Source organism: Tribolium castaneum, chromosome 11, assembly GCF_031307605.1.
Source record: "Tribolium castaneum strain GA2 chromosome 11, icTriCast1.1, whole genome shotgun sequence".
Classification (NCBI taxonomy): domain Eukaryota; kingdom Metazoa; phylum Arthropoda; class Insecta; order Coleoptera; family Tenebrionidae; genus Tribolium; species Tribolium castaneum.
In genome coordinates this window covers 414,551-420,000 of record NC_087404.1, presented here as the reverse complement: position 1 = coordinate 420,000, position 5,450 = coordinate 414,551, and the positions used below count along the sequence as shown (strand labels likewise).

General features: G+C 40.6%; 1 non-coding gene across 1 annotated transcript; it reads left to right on the top strand.

Annotated features, from left to right (window-relative positions):
- The first annotated feature begins 3,277 nt into the window (after window positions 1-3,277).
- Window positions 3,278-5,200, top strand: LOC135267393 (small subunit ribosomal RNA). The gene has a single exon (XR_010335813.1). It is a non-coding gene; the product is annotated as a small subunit ribosomal RNA (ribosomal RNA).
- The last annotated feature ends 250 nt before the right edge of the window (window positions 5,201-5,450 follow it).

The following is a 5,450-nucleotide window of genomic DNA, read 5'->3' as shown; positions in this document are numbered from 1 at the left end:
ACGACGTTTTCGAAGTACGGCACTCAAAATCGTGATTTTCTTGTACGACGTTTATTTGCACGTGCTGCCGACTGCGACGGAGTACAGCGTTCAATTGACTTTGTGCATAGTACAGACGAAGTACGACGTTTGCGAAGTACGGCACTCAAAATCATGATTTTCTTGTAAGACGTTTATTTGCAGTTGCTTCCGACTGCGACGAAGTACAGCGTTCAATTGACTTTGTACATAGTACAGACGAAGTACGACGTTTGCGAAGTACGGCACTCAAAATCATGATTTTCTTGTAAGACGTTTATTTGCAGTTGCTTCCGACTGCGACGAAGTACAGCGTTCAATTGACTTTGTACATAGTACAGACGAAGTACGACGTTTGCGAAGTACGGCACTCAAAATCATGATTTTCTTGTACGACGTTTATTTGCACTTGCTGTCGACTGCGACGAAGTTTAGCGTTCATTTGACTTTGTACATAGTACAAACGAAGTACGACGTTTGCGAAGTACGGCACTCAAAATCATGATTTTCTTGTACGACGTTTATTTGCACTTGCTGTCGACTGCGACGAAGTTTAGCGTTCATTTGACTTTGTACATAGTACAGACGAAGTACGACGTTAGCGAAGTACGGCACTCAAAATCGTGATTTTCTTGTACGACGTTTATTTGCACGCGCTGTCGACTGCGACGAGGTTTAGCGTTCACTTGACTTTGTACATAGTATAGACGAAGTACGACGTTTGCGAAGTACGGCACTCAAAATCGTGATTTTCTTGTACGACGTTTATTCGCACGTGCTGCCGACTGCGACGAAATGCAGCGTTCATAGTACAAACGAAGTACGACGTTCACAAAGTGATGAAGTAAAACGTAAACAATAAATAATAATAATGCAACCCACAATACACTAATTGTGTATTAAAATTGCATAACCTACACGAAGTACGACGTTCAAAAATACTAAAGAATTTTATTTGTGTTGTATATAATGAAAAAACAGCAAATTTTTTTGCAAATTACGTATCTGTAAATAAATGTAAACATTTAGCAACTAATCAAAATTGTTTTTTTTGCCTAGATATTAAAGTAAAACATAAAAATACATTAAATTTATAAAATGCAACCCGCAGCACACTAGATGTGCATTAATATTGCATAACCTTCACGAAGTACGACGTCCAAAAATATTAATTTTTTTTTATATTGAGGTTAAAAGTGAGAAAACATAAATTAATAATAATGCAACCTGCAATACACTTAATATGTACTGATCTTGCATAACCTTCACGAAGTACTACGTTCAAATATAAATTAATATTATTGTGACCCGCAATACACTAAATTTGTATCAATATTGCATAACCTACACGAAGTACGACGTTCAAGAATATTAAAGAATTTTATTTGTGTTGTATATAATAAAAAAACAGCAAATTTTTTTGCAAATTACGTATCTGTAAATAAATGTAAACATTCAGCAACTAATCAAAAGTGTTTTTTTGCCTAGACATTAAAGTAAATCATAAGAATACATTAAATTTATAAAATGCAACCCGCAGCACAACAGATGTGCATCAATATTGCATAACTGTTACGAAGTACGACGTCCAAAAATATTAAATTTTTTTTTTATATGAAGGTAAAAAGTGAGAAAACATAAATTAATAATAATGCAACCTGCAATACACTTAATGTGTACTGATGTTGCATAACCTTCACGAAGTACTACGTTCAAATATAAATTAATATTATTGCGACCCGCAATACACTAAATTTGTATCAATATTGCATAACTTACACGAAGTACGACGTTTGAAAATATTAAATGTTTTATTTGTAGTTTGCATATAATAAAAAAAAAAACAAATTTTTATGTAAATTACGTATCTATAAATAAACGTACACATTTAACAATTAAATAAACATAGTATTTTGGCCTAGATATTAAATTAAAACATAAAAATGCATAATATTTATTAAAATGCAACTTGCAATACACCAAATGTGTATTAATATTGCATAACCTTTACGAGGTACGACGTTCACGAAGTACGTCGTTTACGAAGTGCGACGTTTACGAAGTACGTCGTTTACGAAGTGCGACGTTCACGAAGTACGTCGTTTACGAAGTGCGACGTTCGCGAAGTACGACGTCTACACATTAGGGCACTCAAAATTATTGTTACGTTGTACGACATTCAGACGTTCCAACTGCGACTAACTACAGCATTCATTTGACTTTGCACATACGACGAACGAAGTACGACGTTTACGAAGTACGGCGCTTAAAATAATTTTGTTTTTATTAATTAATTATTTTTTTTAAAACAAACGTTTTTATAATTAAATTTTATAATGGTTTAAATATAAAATATGACTTTTTAATATTATCAATATTTAAAATATTTTCTCCCTTTTGTGTGTATGCCTTATAGTTATAGAGCTGTGCGCTTCGGTAGACGTCGCCTGTGGAGCTATGTCAGTGGAGCGGTGCGCACATCCAATACCGAGCGGCTGCCTCGATCGGTGTCGCGCTGGTATACATATGGTAGTGGTGTGTGTCGATGCGTTGAGTGAGGCGATATGAACGGTGTAACGGTTTAGTCGAAGTTTATCATAAATGACGACGACAAAACGACCGATTATGTATACGTTCTGCATTTGCTTCCAATTTATCGACGTTTATCGCACATTTCCGCTATCGAATTCGAATAGGGCTTTGCTTGCGAGATTGCTTTATTTTGTGATTTTGTGGCTCGCCCAGTTCCCCACAGCGAGATTGCGGATGCGGCAAAACGTATTCTCTTACGTTGGCGGTCCTTATGCAATCAAACTTTGTTGAACTAACAAATGTTTGTGATTTAAACAAACAAAAATAATAAATGCGTCAACTCTCTAATATCCGAGCGAGAATATTTATATAATATTCGTAACGTTTATGGATTCGAAAGAATTTCATAAATTCACGTCGCATTCAATCTTGCGAAGAGTGAAGAGAATGTTTGAACTTTTAAATCGGCAAAGGTAAAAAATAATATTATAAATATTATTATTATGCCTTTATTGACCGATATATGTGTTGTGGTGTTTAACGACTACGACGACGATGATGACGATACATTTATCTCTATATCGTACGAAGAAAAGAAGAAACAGCGTGGCGTTACTTTCTTATATGTTAGATTGTTTCGCACAAACGCGCATATTCTTCATCTTTATAAACGATGATGATGAGTATTTTATTCTCTCGTCTGTCTCAAAAAACACAAAAACACAGTTCCCTGGTTGATCCTGCCAGTAGTCATATGCTTGTCTCAAAGATTAAGCCATGCATGTCTCAGTACAAGCCAAATTAAGGTGAAACCGCGAAAGGCTCATTAAATCAGTTATGGTTCCTTAGATCGTACCCACATTTACTTGGATAACTGTGGTAATTCTAGAGCTAATACATGCAAACAGAGCTCCGACCGGAGACGGAAGGAGCGCTTTTATTAGATCAAAACCAATCGGTGGCGGTTTCGCCGTCATCGTACAACTTGGTGAATCTGAATAACTTTACGCTGATCGCACGGTCTCGCACCGGCGACGCATCTTTCAAATGTCTGCCTTATCAACTGTCGATGGTAGGTTCTGCGCCTACCATGGTTGTAACGGGTAACGGGGAATCAGGGTTCGATTCCGGAGAGGGAGCCTGAGAAACGGCTACCACATCCAAGGAAGGCAGCAGGCGCGCAAATTACCCACTCCCGGCACGGGGAGGTAGTGACGAAAAATAACGATACGGGACTCATCCGAGGCCCCGTAATCGGAATGAGTACACTCTAAACCCTTTAACGAGGATCAATTGGAGGGCAAGTCTGGTGCCAGCAGCCGCGGTAATTCCAGCTCCAATAGCGTATATTAAAGTTGTTGCGGTTAAAAAGCTCGTAGTCGAATTTGTGTCCCGCGCCGCCGGTTCATCGTTCGCGGTGTTAACTGGCGTTTCGCGGGACGTCCTGCCGGTGGGCTTAGCTCGAGAGGGCGGCCCAACTCAATCCCGCCGCGGTGCTCTTCATTGAGTGTCGAGGTGGGCCGGCACGTTTACTTTGAACAAATTAGAGTGCTTAAAGCAGGCTAAAACTTCGCCTGAATACTGTGTGCATGGAATAATGGAATAGGACCTCGGTTCTATTTTGTTGGTTTTCGGAACCCCGAGGTAATGATTAATAGGAACGGATGGGGGCATTCGTATTGCGACGTTAGAGGTGAAATTCTTGGATCGTCGCAAGACGGACAGAAGCGAAAGCATTTGCCAAAAACGCTTTCATTGATCAAGAACGAAAGTTAGAGGTTCGAAGGCGATCAGATACCGCCCTAGTTCTAACCATAAACGATGCCAGCTAGCGATCCGCCGACGTTCCTCCGATGACTCGGCGGGCAGCTTCCGGGAAACCAAAGCTTTTGGGTTCCGGGGGAAGTATGGTTGCAAAGCTGAAACTTAAAGGAATTGACGGAAGGGCACCACCAGGAGTGGAGCCTGCGGCTTAATTTGACTCAACACGGGAAACCTCACCAGGCCCGGACACCGGAAGGATTGACAGATTGAGAGCTCTTTCTTGATTCGGTGGGTGGTGGTGCATGGCCGTTCTTAGTTGGTGGAGCGATTTGTCTGGTTAATTCCGATAACGAACGAGACTCTAGCCTGCTAAATAGGCGTATTTCGACATCCCAAATGCCGGCTGGAGCCGGGTTCGCCCGGTCTCTATGTGCGGTTTTTACTGTCGGCGTACAAACAATTCTTCTTAGAGGGACAGGCGGCTTCTAGCCGCACGAGATTGAGCAATAACAGGTCTGTGATGCCCTTAGATGTTCTGGGCCGCACGCGCGCTACACTGAAGGAATCAGCGTGTCCTCCCTGACCGAGCGGTCCGGGTAACCCGCTGAACCTCCTTCGTGCTAGGGATTGGGGCTTGCAATTGTTCCCCATGAACGAGGAATTCCCAGTAAGCGCGAGTCATAAGCTCGCGTTGATTACGTCCCTGCCCTTTGTACACACCGCCCGTCGCTACTACCGATTGAATGATTTAGTGAGGTCTTCGGACCGGTGCGCGGTGGCGTTTCGACGTTGCCGATGTTGCTGGGAAGATGACCAAACTTGATCATTTAGAGGAAGTAAAAGTCGTAACAAGGTTTCCGTAGGTGAACCTGCGGAAGGATCATTAACGTGTAAATGTTGTTGTTTAGTTGTCACACATACACACACATTTTGTCTGTGCTGATCAACAAAAAACACACATACATACACTATTCGTATGATGATCAATTCTCATACAAAATTCTTTATTATGCGTCGAACGGAAAAGCAACAACGGGTCGTCTTGCATTAAGCGGATCTGTTGTTACGTTTTTCGATTTATTTTATAAATCGATTGTAAACGTGCCGTAAACGACGTTTTCAAAGAATTTTTTCGA